Genomic DNA, 13,855 nt, shown 5'->3' with positions numbered 1-13,855 from the left:
AAAACACTTTTTAGCCTCAAGAATCCACCTTCAAATATAAATGGACACTAGAATATACTGTGCTTTTACAGAAGCTATTAGAATATACTGTGCTTTTACAGAAGCTATTATTTACAATAACCTGCTCCTTCAGTAAGACCCTTACGAGGTTTGCATGATGGTGTGACAACAGTAGTGCAATGGGCTAAATCTTGGTGTCCCCCAAATTCACGTGTTGAAATTCTAACCCCCAGCATGGTGGGATTAGGAGTTGGGGCCTCCAGGAGGTAATCAGGTTATGAGGGAGGAGTTCTCATGAACAGAACTGGTACCCTTACAAAAGGGACCCCAGAGAGTTCCCATGCCTTCTTCCCACCATGAGTTAGCATATAGGAAGTCAGCAGTCTGCAGCCCAGAAGAGGGCCCTTCAGTTCAGTTCAGTTCAGTTCAGTCGCTCAGTCGTGTCCGACTCTTTGCGACCCCATGAATCGCAGCACGCCAGGCCTCCCTGTTCATCACCAACTCCCGAAGTTCACTCAGACTCTGTCCATCCAGCCATCTCATCCTCTGTTGTTCCCTTCTCCTTCTGCATCAGAGGATCCCAATCCCTCCCAGCATCAGAGTCTTTTCCAATGAGTCAACTCTTCGCATGAGGTGGCCAAAGTACTGGAGTTTCAGCTTTAGCATCATTCCTTCCAAAGAAATCCCAGGGCTGATCTCCTTCAGAATGGACTGGTTGGATCTCCTTGCAGTCCAAGGGACTCTCAAGAGTCTTCTCCAACACCAGAGGGCCCTTAGCAGACATTAAATGTTTGCTGTTCAAACCACCCACTCCATGGTATCCTCTTATCACAGCGGGAACTGATTAAGACAAGTAATAATACGATACGGGAATGTATTATTTAGGCATAAATACAATAGAGTAGTAGTCAAATTCACTGCTAAGTCTTAGGAAAGCTTATGAAAATTTTAGTATAATTCTAATTTATTAACCAAAGAAACACATCTAGTTACAAAAAGCTCATCTTTACCAACGACCCTATGCTATATCACTTATGTCAAACGTTATTAGAAGAGGCCACGTTTCCCCCTCACTCCTATTCTGCAAGGGGTTTCTTTTTTGGGAGGCTTATCTACCACTGTGGAACTTTCTAGCCTTCAGCGGCTGCTCCAAGGCTATTTTTATCTAACTGTTTTTTGTGTACTACTGATGATAGTCTGCTTGTAAATATATTTTTCTCTCTCTTACTTTCAGTCACTCCCAATGTATTATTTCACTGGCTCCCTTCCTAGATCATCTGGTTCCTAACACACATCTGGATACTTCCTACAATTTCTACTTTTAAAAACTAATTACAAAAGGTTTGTTTAACTATGCTTTTGACTCTGATGGCACTACTTTGATTAAAGTAAAAGGGAAAAAACTGAAAGACCTCTAAATTGAAAAATAAACTGACATAAAATAATAATCTGTATCACCAGTTCTCTTCCTATTTCAAGTTTCTTTTATTTCCTTCCCATCCCAAGAATTCATCTTCTTTTTATTTTTTTCTACCTTGAGTTTATCTTGTTATTTTCTACTCTGCAGAGTTAGAAAAAAATATGCAAAACACAATCAAAATTATTTTGGAAGCAAAAGAAAAAAATGAACTAGATGGGAATTTCCTGTTGTGATATATTAACCATCAATTAAAATGGAAAACAGTTAAACCTGTAAATTTCTGAAGAAAAAGAAAATAGGCTGTACATTTCAGAGAAAAGAAGTTAACCAGAACAATCCAACAGATACAACAGCTTTATGAGAAACTTGGGAACTTCCTTTCTTGAGCATTGTTACTACAGAAATTAGACGGCAGGTGAGTGCCAAGAGCATGCATGTGTGTGTGTGCTCAGTCACGAATCTGTGTTGGACTCCTTGTGACCCCCTGATCTGTAGCTTGCCAGGCTCCTCTGTCCATGGGATTTCCCAGGCAAGAATACTGGAGTTGGTTGCCATTTCCTTTTCCAGGGGATTTTCCCAGCCCAGGTATGGAACCAGCATCTCCTGTGCCTCCTGCACTGGCAGGTGGGTTCTTTTACCACGGAGCCACCCGGGAAGCCCTTAGGGTCATAAAAAAACAGGTTTCATCCCTGGAGGCAGCTTCAGGCTGTTTTGGACACAAACATAACTAGATGTTCCACCTATCTGATTTACAAATCCTTCTGTTTGAAATACAAACTAAAAAGGCTTTTGTAAGTAGCTGAGCCAATCCTGTTCCCTGCTCCTCCTCCCTCCAAAAAATAAGAATGCGGAGGGATGGAGGAGGAAACTGAGAGGGAGGGAGAGATGGGGGAAAGGGGAGAGAAAGAGAGACCACTGGCGCAACTAAAGTAAGCAATGTTTAGATAATTTGGCTCCACTTACCTAAATCATATATTTTTTCATTTTGGAAAAGTTCCTATAGCAGTCAAAAGCCAAGATTAAGTCTCAAAATTAAATCTCAAGACGCACTATAAACAACTCCACTCCCATCTTTCTACCTCAAGTTACATAACAGAATGGTGAATTAGGCTGTACTTTAGAAGAAAGGAATTTGCCAAACTGTGCAAGTAAAAATGGAAAAACAAATGAGTAAAGTCATGAGATACGGAGACAGGATGTTTCCTAAGATGCCACACCTCCAATTTCCTTATTGGGTTAATTTAAACCTGTCCAGGCAAAATGAGAAACTAACACTTACTCCATTATCTCACTGGTTCCATGGTTTTGTAAGAGTCAGAGAGAACTGAAGTTTGTCTCAAATCAAAATTTATGTTGTTGGTCTTGCATTCTTCTTTCAAACCATAATAAAAATCTCACTGGATAAGGAAGCTGAGGCTGAGGGGTAATGATGAGAAGAGGTGAAATTTGAAGCCAGTTACAGTAACTTCAAACCTTGTGCCATTTCCACTGCCCATGAGTGCCTCTAATAAAGCAATCCTTCCAGAGAGAACAGAGAGTTCCAGTCACAGACAGGCACCTTCTTTCCTACCACAGTAAACTTCCTATCTATGAAGTAACTGCTAAATCTGCTCTTGCGATTTTGATATACTAATTAATCTTATAACCGTTAACTCCAACAGTAGTACACACGTTTGTGCTATCAAGCTGAAATGCAACATAAAGGATAAACTGTTTGGACTTCCCTGGTGGTCCAGTGGTTAGGAATCTGCCTGCCAATGCAGAAGACACAGGTTTGACCCCTGGTCCAGGAATATCCCATATGCTGCAGGGCAACTAAATCTGAGAGCCACAGCTACTGAGCTAGTGCATCTAGAGCCCATACTCCACAACAAGCGAAACCCCTGCAATGAGAAGCCCTCACACGGCAACTAGAGAAAGACTGTATAGAGCATGGAGACTGTCAACTACAAATTGGCACTTACCAAGAGCACTGCCAACGACTGAACAACAAAGGCTTTTGCCATCTGCCTCTATGGAGATTGAGCCCCATGCTGCTATGGCTGTTGACCTTCAACAACCCTCAAGGGAGTTCAGGGTGGAGTGAAGCACTCTGTGCTCCAGGGAAATTGGTGAGACAGGTCTTTAGATAGTTGGATGTTTTTAGAAACAGATTTTATGTTCTCAATCCTTTCATCTCCCCATATCTACAGAAGCACTAAACCCCTTCATGGTGACATCAGATCCTCATGACTAACAAAAAACCTTTTGTAAAATGAGTGCTTCATGCGATGGCACCCCACTCCAGTACTCTTGCCTGGAAAATCCCATGGATGGAGGAGCCTGGTAGGCTGCAGTTCATGGGGTCTCGAAGAGTTGGACACGACTGAGCGACTTCCCTTTCACTTTTCACTTTCATGCTTTGGAGAAGGAAATGGCAACCCACTCCAGTGTTCTTGCCTGGAGAATCCCAGGGACGGGGGAGTCTGGTGGGCTGCTGTCTATGGGGCTGCACAGAGTCGGACAGGACTGAAGCGACTTAGCAGCAGCAGCATGGTATTGAACTCCCCCATCACCAAAACCTTATATATGGACTTTCCCCCACTGCCGCTTTGGAGCAGTCTCTCAGAGCTATGCTGCCTCACGGACTGCAGTCCTCATTTTGCTCCAGACAAAACTTAACTCACAACTCTGAAGTTGTACATCGTGTTTTAGTCAACAAGACTCAGCACAGCAAAAAATTAAATAATTTTTAAAAAAAGATCATTTTCTGTTATTAAAAGGATGTATTTTCTCTTACCATTCTGTATAGGAGCAAGATAATATTTAATAAAAGCTATTTACTACTAACAAAATCTTTTAGGAAAAAAAGCATAGGTGTCATGCTCACGAACACCACTATGGTTACAATATCAACTAGCACGCATGCTGTATCACTTCAGTTGTGTCCGACTCTTAGCAACCCATGGACTGTAGCCTGCCAGGCTCCTCTGTCCATGGGATTCTCCAGAAAAGAATACTAGAGGGGGTTGCCATGCCCTCCTCCAATCAACTAGCAGCACAGCTCAAGAGATCAGATCTGCCATGTGCAGCCAGGCACACTGAGTGCTATGACTTATTAACATGGACAGTGGCGCATACCAACTTCACACTTATCAGAACCAACTGTGGCAATTGCAGTAACTGTTTATAGTCCTTGCGGCCACGTAATGATGCTAATTCTCTGATTTCATTCCAAAAATATTTCTCTGAAGTGGATGTGGTTTTCCCTGCAGAGGGCGGCTAGAGGGAAAGAATATTTCCCACAGCTAAGATTATCTTTTACTTTGAAGTGTCTCACCTGAAAAAGTCAAGCAAAGGTTTCTCTAGTGTGTCTCATGTCAGTCATTTGCTCAACAATCAGTCACTCACTTATTCGGCAACAATGCACAAAACCTGTCAGTTGCCATGACAACACCAAAGTGAAGCTACAGTCTTGTCAACTAAGAAGTTCCAATCTGGTAAAGAAGATACACACCAACAACTTATTAAAAGGGTAAGGACATACTTTCAGTATTAGATGTAAAAGAGGAACTGCTTATCAGAGATAAATGCTATGAATTCTGATTAGTGGAATAAAGGAAACAATTGCCAAGAGGAGATATCTAACTGGGCCTCAGGACAAATGTGATTATCACAGATGAGGGAAGCAGAATGAGAGACTACAGTAAGACAACCAGGCTGATGGCCCAACGTGAGCAGAAGCCCAAGTATGAGAATGCATGGGGAACCTGAAGTAGACCTATGAGCCCAGAGAACCTAGAGAATCTGTGATGGGTAAAAAAAAGATGATGGGAGAGAGTCAAGTTCTGATCAGAATACAGAGAGACTTTAGTGTAATTGCAAATTTTAATTTTATCCTATAGACACTAGAGATCCTATAAAAAGCATTTAAAGAAATAAAGTAATATGAGACTTTCCTGATGGTCCAGTGGCCAAGACTCCACCCTCCCAATGCAGGGGGCCCAGGTTCGACCCTTAGTTAGGGAACTAGATCCCACATGCCCGTGCAGCAACTAAAGACCCTGCGTGCCCCAAGGAAAACTGAAGACCCTGTGTGCCACAGCTAAGACCCAGCACAGCCAAATAAGTAAATATTTAAGAGAAAGGGAAAAGAAAGAGCCAACAATAACTTAAAGAAAAAAGGAAAGAAATATGATTCAAAGAGGGCTTTTAAGAAGATAATGATGACCAAGCAGTGAAAGGAGATACATAGAAAGAAGAAAAGAGAACCGAGAGAAGAGATATACAATGCGCAGTTATTAAGATATCAATGGCACCCCACTCCAGTACTCTTGCCTGGAAAATCCATGGACAGAGGAGCCTGGTGGGCTGCAGTCCATGGGGCCGCTAAGAGTCGGACACGACTGAGCGACTTCACTTTCACTTTTCACTTTCGTGCACTGGAGAAGGAAATGGCAACCCACTCCAGTGTTCTTGCCTGGAGAATCCCAGGGGCGGAGAAGTCTGGTGAGCTGCCATCTATGGGGTCGCACAGAGTAGGACACGACTGAAGCAACTTAGCAGCAGCAGTAGCAGCATGTAGAAACAAATGAGTAAGTTAACGTTAGGAGGACTAGAAGGATGGTGGGCATTTAGCAGAAATTCAATCACATAAGAACAACAGGCTGTAGGGGAGGGAGGGGGTGAAGAAAGGAAATTATACAAAGAAAATGGCTTCAGTTTTGAACATTCCAGTAAAGATGTTCAGACGACCAATTGGGAATTCAGGTCTGCAACTGAGAAATTAAAGCCAGAAATAGAGACTTAAAAGTTATTAGAACCAAGGTGGCATTTAGAAACATGAAAACAGGCTAAGTCATCTACAGAGAAAGGACAAAGCAAGCAAAGAAGGGTAAGAATAAGACTTCACAAAAAGGGAAACAGTAAAGAAGGTACGGAGTGGGAGAAACACAACCAATAGAGAAAAACTGTTGCACAAGACAGGAGAGCTCTGAAGAGGGGAGGGAGTCGATCATCACAAACTCTGAAGAGAAAGAGTGCAAAGGACAGCAGTTTGGGAACTCACCACATCTCTGATATGACTGGAAATTTCGGGAGGGGGGCGGTGAAATCAGATTTCAGGTTCAGAACAGAATTATCAGGTACTGAGTACAAATAAATTGCTTTTAGAAAAGGCAGATGAAGACCTGAGATAGCCTTAAAGTGTCCTAACTTCTAGTCAGTTCTAGAACCAGCTAACATAGTAAAAACTTAGAATCTGCTTGTGATTAGTGTTAGTTGCTCAGTCATGTCTGATTTAATGCAACCCCATTGGAGAAGGAAATGGCAACCCACTCTGGTGTTTTTGCCTGGAGAGTCCCGGGGACGGGGGAGCCTGGTGGGCTACTGTCTATGAGGTCGCACAGAGTCAGACACGACTGAAGCGACTTAGCAGCAGCAGCAGCATGGACTGTAGCCCACCAATCAGGCTCCTTTGTCCATGAGAATCTCCAGGCAAGAATACTGGAGTGGGCTGCCATCCCCTTCTAAGGGGATCTTCCCAACTCAGGACTCAAACGTGAGTCTCCTGCATTGGCAGGCGGATTTTTTACCATCTGAGCCACCAGGGAAGCCCTAGGGAATGTTGCCTCCCTGTTCCCTGTTGGGGAAACCAAACCCTGGTCTCCCACATGACAGGCTGGATACTCACCACTATACTAAGAGGATGGTGGATGTTAAGTCAATCAGTGAGAGAGCAGAACCAGGAGTGACTCAAGTATGCTATTTGGGTGTTAACTTATCTAGCTTCTATAATAGAGGGGACTGGTGCCCCCTTGAGCCATGGGGCTGCCGGCTGCATAGGAGCCATGCCACACAGGAGCAGGGCCCACATGCTCTTAACAGGATGGTAAACCTGGCGGCCACGATGTGGCACTGGCTCTTGTAGGAGAGGTGGGTGCTTGTCCTGGTCATCCGGCTTTTGCTCCTCTACTTCCTCACCAGCACCTTCAAGCAGGAGAAGAGGGCAGTAAGAGATCGGAATCTTCTCCAGGGTCAAGACCGTGATCAGCCCATTCCATGGAAAGTACAGTTTAACTGGGGCAATGCCAGTCAGTCCAGCAACCAGTGCAGAACTCCAATCAAGGGAAGCACCTCATCACGGACGAACATGGCTGCGTTTGTGAGAGGAAAGATTTGCTGCTGTGACAGCACTGTCTCTGACACAAAGCAGTACTGCTGTGGTAACTGCTTGTCCAGCGGCTGGGGAGCCCAACAAGCAGCTTCTCCTGGAGCGCTTCCTCAGCAGTGACATTCCAGAATCCCTCATGGCAGTTGAAGACCACTTTGAATTGTGCTTGGCTAAATGCAGGACCCCACCCCGGCCTCTTCAGGGGTAGGCCTTGAACACCCTGTCCTGACATCTAACATCATCTAGAGACTCAGATGCTCTTCCCCTCTCATCCTGAGCCAGCCTCCAGCAGCTGGCACCATGTGCGCTCAGCTTTCTTCCTAGTGGTACTTGGAGACGCTTGCTTACCTGTGTGGGGACACTGTCTTCACCAGAAATCTGCCTTGTTGTCCTGGGGGGTTCTGTCCTCACGGCCCATGCCCCTGTTGCAATGACTGCTCTGCTCAGCCATGGACAGCGGGAGCCTCAGGAAAGTCGCCAATGGGGTGGCCTCCTCCTTTTCTGTCACAGAAACCCTATCTTAAGGCAACTCCTAAGTAGAGATACATCTCACAACTGACTCTAAGTGCTGGCCCTTTATTGCTTTCAACACCAGGAAATGCGACGTACAGACCTTCAGTTTCCCTGTGATTTACAGAAAAGAACAAAATTCAAGTTTCCGTCAAGGTGCCTTAATAGACTCACATCTACCCTTCATGGGTGCTGGACATGAAGGCTGCTGGTCCACATGCTCGCGGTGCCCCTGTGTTACTAGTATGACACTAACCCTCTCTGGTCAAGATAGAGAGTCTATGGTCCTCAGATCAAGATGTCATGTGCTCCTGAATAGCAATGCTCTTTGCCCTCAGGAGTCATGTTACCACATGTTGTTCTTTCTCAGAGCCCCACACTAACCCCAGGATTGCGCAAGGTCTTCTTCCTTGCTCTTTTTTGGTTATTCAGCTGTTGCCTTTGAGGCAGGGCCCAAGCCCGCTTTCAGCATTTTTATCTCAGCAGAGCTTTCTCCTTGGGCCTTGTTTGCCTTTCTATATATTTCTGCAGTCTGTGTGGTAGAAATTTCCCTTAAATTCCTCCTATTACTTTCCTGCTGGCTCAGTGGCAAAGAATCCGCTTGCCAATGCAGGAGACACAGGAGACGTGGGTTCAATCCCTGGGTCGGGAAGATCCCCTGGAGGAAGGCATGGCTTTTCTTGCCTGGAAAAGCCAATGGACAGAGGAGACTGGTGGGCTACAGTCTGTGGGATCACAAAGAGTCAGGCACTACTGAGCATGGGGAAAACACACACATACACACCCCTTCTCACACTTATCTTCCCAAAGAAGTCTGTCCCCCTAAGTCAGCTTTCTTAGAGGGTGAACTGCGCGCGCGCACACACACACTACTTTTCACACTTATCTTTCGGAAGCAGTCTGTCCCCCTAACTCAGCTTTCTTAAAGAATGAACTGACAGTTGTTTGGCAGTTGTTTTTTGGTGTTAGATCCCAGAAAATCTATTCAGTTCACATTGGACTTTTAAGATTCTGTGTGTATTCACCAGTGCCAAATCACACTTTGTGTGTGTGGAAAATAAAATAGAGTAAAATTTATAAATTAAATGCTTATAATAATAAAGTTGGAGGAAGCTGATAAAAAGCATTTATCTATGTTGCTTATCACTTCAGGTCTAAGAGGATGTTACAACTAGGATTTAACAAACATGGAAACTTGCTTTAGTTATTGTCTGATTATTTATTTGCTTAGATTTCTATGTCCTTATTGTTAATTCAATCCCAAATTCACTTCCTGTTGTTTCACTCAGATATATCAGTGTGGTCTTCTTGGGGAAGTCCTCACAGCAGTCTTCTGACTGCTCCAGTCTATACTGGATGTCATTATTCTGAGGCTGTGTACCTGGGTTCTCCTTGCAGGGTTCTCCCAAGGGCTTCCTGTATCTCTCCCCTTGTTGGATATCCTATCCTATATCCCACATCCTGCTCATTCTTGGTGGAGAATTTATCCCATTTAGCTTCAGGAGAAATGGTGTGTAGGAGGTAGTTTTTTTAACCTTGCATGTCTGAAAATGTCTTTATTATCGTGTGCTATTAGTGGCTTAGAGCTATATGGTACAGAATCCTGTACTGAAATAATCTTGCTTCAGAAGTCTGGAGCCTCCCTCATTATTTTCTAGCTTCTGGTGTTGCTGATGGAAGTCAGAAGCCATTCTGATTTCTGGTCCTTAGTTTGTAATGTCTTCCCTTTCGTTGGCAGTTTGCAGAATGGCCTCTTTGTCATCAGAGACAAACTGAAATTTCCCCAAAATTTGCCTTGTCATAGGCACTTAGTAATTCCTTTTAATCTGGAACGTCATATCCTTCAGTTGTGGGAAATTTTCTTAAAATATTTTGCTAGTGATTTCCTCCCCTTTGTTTTACTTTTTCTGGAACTCATTGTTTTGACTTCCTAATCTGATGCTCTAATTATTTTATCTTTTTTCCCCTTTATTTTCTGGGCTATTTCCTCATTTTCATCTTTTAACGCTCCTATTATTGAGTCTTATTTCTGTTATAATTTTTTAATACACAGCAGAAAGCGGTATTTTGGCTCTGTATTTAACATTCAGTTCTTGTCTCATGTATGTCCTATTTTCTCTCTCTGAAAATAATCACAACTTTTTTTAAAGTTTTCTATTCCCTGCATATCTCTGCTTCCAAATTTCTTTAATTACTTTTTCATTTGTTTTGGATTTTTTCTTCCATGCTAGAGGCTTTCCCTCCAATGACAACTAGCCTCGGGAATGTCAGTGTCCTTAGGTCTTTGCTCTTGGGCTGGTAAATTCTCCAATGACACTGATCTCTTGCCTGGAGGGTAAAGACAAAGTGAGGGAGACAGGTAGAGGAGTCTCATCAGTTCGCAGGTGTTCGTTTTATTCCCTTGTATTTGGTAAAATACCCTGTGCTCTCCATTTTGCCTGGTATGGCCCAGTCCAGAGACCCTTGCGTTTTCTCCCCCAGAGAACTGACCCGCAACCTTACATTAGGGTAGAGATAGGGGTGGGAAGAGCGACTGTCTAGTGGTCTTGGGAAGAGGAGAAGACTGAGGGATCCACTACTATACATTCCTGAGGCCATCGATTCCTGGACTATTGGAAGAATCTGTGGTAAAAATCAGATTGGTTCTTGGCTTTCTTTGCTGCTAGATTAAGAACTGGCTTTCTCAGGTCAGGTAGGTCATTTACCACACTCCCTTTGCTTTCCAGCATTTGATTTATTATTATGTATTATTGGTTTTTGTGGTTGTTTTCTTCTTTGCCATTTTCCTTATTCTTGAAGGACTATGTCTTTAAAGGAATATCCCATTACTATAGCTGTAGTGAGGTTTCTGAAAGGAATACAAGTACATGCTTATGTTCAATCAACCATTTTTCTCCCCAGAAGTCTAGGCTGAATCAAAAACCATTCCTGATTGTTTACACCACTCGTTACCATTCCCACCCAATTCTCCAGTCACCAGAGTGGTTGACTGAGGTCAGTATTTCCTCAGAACAAGTTGAGAGTGGCCCCTCACCTGGGCATCCCATTTTAGAGGGCTCTAAGTAAAAAAAAAAAAAAAAAAAATTTATTAGACTAACTTAAATATTAACACATATGATACAGCTTTCTAAACTCAGCAAGTAGCTCATCCACAGTTAAACACTGACTTCCTTCATTTCTCCTTCCCCAGTTCTTCTGGACTTGCAGCAACCCTTACAATAAATACTCTGTACAAATGACTTAACTGAGTCAGAAAAGGAATCTTTTACTTAAGACACCTTACTGACATCTGTTGGATATTTTACAAAATAAGGACAAATCAACAATGACAATTAAATGACACACACCCCTACTTGTAGGTGTACAGCACAACCAGATGGGCAGCACCGCCTTTGAATCACCTTTCACAAAACTAAACTAATCTCTACTATTCCAGGATGAGGGTGAGGAGGAAGATAAAAGGACAAATCAGGAATCTAAACATTCCTTTATAACTTAGAAGAATTGTGGTCTGACACCTTGACTTAAAACCCATTTCTTCATTTAAAAAATGAACATTTAGCTGTTCATCTAAACTTAGCTCATAAGAGTGAAATAAAAAGGACTTTAGTACCAGCAGGCCTGCAGCCACTGAATGAGGCAGAGCGTGGCAGCCTTCGGGGCCGGGGCCAACCCCATCCATCAGCCCAGCTACCATAGTCCCAACACAACAGAAAGGCCCACAGAGCCCATGCAGGGGCCTCTGGTGACCAGGCAGAGTGGACTGCTAGCCTCAAACAATGTCTCCTATATAAGTCACTTACCCAAAATCAGGAATGTAACTGACCTACTTAATACAGGGGAAGAGAATTAGGCAAAATAAGGAGACAGAAGAATATGTCCCAAACAAAGGAATAAGACAAAGTTCCAAAAGAAGAACTAAGCAAAGAAGACATGAGCAATCTACCCAATAAAGAATTCAAGGCAATGACCTCATACAAACGTGCTCAGTGAACTTGGGACAAGAATAGATGAAGAGAGTGAAAAGTTAAGAGTTAGAAAATACAAAGAAGAACCAAACAGAGTTGAAGACTACAATAACTGAAATAAAAAACATATTAGAAGGAATCCAAAGCAGATTAGATGGTGTGGAGGAACAACTCAGTGAAGCAAAAGACACAGCAGTGGAAGTCACTCAAGCGGAATAGAAAAAAACACAAAAGAATTAAAAAAAAAACATAAGGGTAGTTTTGAAAATACCTCTGAGACAACATCAAGTGCGCTAACATTCACATGCTACCAAAAGGAGAAGAAACAGAGAGGGGAGGGCAGAGAACTTACTTGAGGAAATGATAACTGAAAATTTCCCTAATCTGGGAATGTCTATAAGTAGTTAAGGGATAGACACAACAAAAGATGTAAAGTATGATGTCACAACATTAAACCTGGTAGGGAGTGTTAAATGTAGGGTGGTTAAAATGTGCTCAAAGTTAAGAGAGCATCAGTGTAAAACCATCACATGTAAACAGGTTGTTACACATGAACTGCATGGTAAGTACAAACTGAAAATATGTAACAAATACACACCAAAACGGGGGAAAGGAACCCAAACATAACACTAAATTCCACGAAAAGAAAGCCAGGATAGCAATACTTATATCAGAAGAAATACACCTTAAAACAAAGACAGGAGACAAACAAGACGTTACATAATGATAAAGGGATCGATCCAACAAGAAGAGTTAACAATTGAAAATACCTATGCATCCCACACAGGAGTACCTAAATACATAAAGCAAACATTAAAGGAAAAAATTGTCAGTAACACAACAATAGAAGGGGGCTTTAATACACCAATTACCTCTGTGAACAAATCATCTAGACAATCAATAAAGAAACACTGGCCTTAAATAGCACATTAACCTATTTGAATGTAAAAGAAATATACATAGAACAGTCCATCCCAAAGCAGGAGAATACACATCCCTCTCAAGTGTACATGAAACATTCTTTGGGATAGATCACACCTTAGGTCACAAAACAATATCAGTATATTTAAGAAGACTGAAATCATGTTTTCTGAACATAACAGTATGAGACTAGAAATCAACCACAAGAAAAAAACTGCAAAAACTACAAACATATGGAGGCTAAACAATATGTTAGTAAACAACCAATGGATCATTGAAGAAATCAAAGGGAGAATAAAAAAAGTAATACCTGGAGACAAATGAAAATGAAAACACAATGATCCAAAACCTATGGGATACTGCAGAAGCAATTGTAAGAGGGAAGTTTACAGTGATACAAGTCTACCTCAATAAACAAGAAAAATCCCAAATAAACAATCTAGCCTTAGACATAAGAGAGGAACTAGAAAAATAAAGAACAAGCAAAATCCAAAGATAGAAGAAAGTCATAAAGATTAGAATAGAAATACAAGGAGACAAAAGAAAAAAAAGATCAGTGAAACTAAGAAGAGGTTCTTTGAAAAGATAAAAATTGATAAACCTTAGCTAGACTCATAAAGTATATGAATAAAAAGAGAAGGATCACATAGATAAAATCAGAAATAAAAGAGCTTTGATCGACAGCACAGAAATACAAAAGACCATGAGATTACTATGAACAAGTATATGCCAATGAAATGGACAACCTGGAAGAAATGAACAAATTCCTGGAAATATACAATTCCCCAAAACTGAATTAGGAAGAAACAGAAAATATGAACAGACTGATTGCCAGGAAACTGAATCAGTAATTTAAAAAAAGCTCCCAACAAACAAATGTCCAGG

At 42.1% G+C, this 13,855-nt stretch overlaps 1 protein-coding gene and 1 pseudogene across 7 annotated transcripts in view; one reads left to right on the top strand and one right to left on the bottom strand.

Annotated features, from left to right (window-relative positions):
- RASAL2 (RAS protein activator like 2) overlaps positions 1-13,855 on the bottom strand; it is a 397,752-nt gene that overhangs the window by 162,743 nt on the left and 221,154 nt on the right. The window lies entirely within an intron of this gene.
- LOC107133252 (SREBP regulating gene protein-like) lies at positions 7,287-8,102 on the top strand (annotated as a pseudogene).

This window comes from Bos taurus, chromosome 16, assembly GCF_002263795.3.
Source record: "Bos taurus isolate L1 Dominette 01449 registration number 42190680 breed Hereford chromosome 16, ARS-UCD2.0, whole genome shotgun sequence".
Classification (NCBI taxonomy): domain Eukaryota; kingdom Metazoa; phylum Chordata; class Mammalia; order Artiodactyla; family Bovidae; genus Bos; species Bos taurus.
Note: the sequence above shows the minus strand (reverse complement) of the source record. Positions and strands in the feature narration are given on the sequence as shown.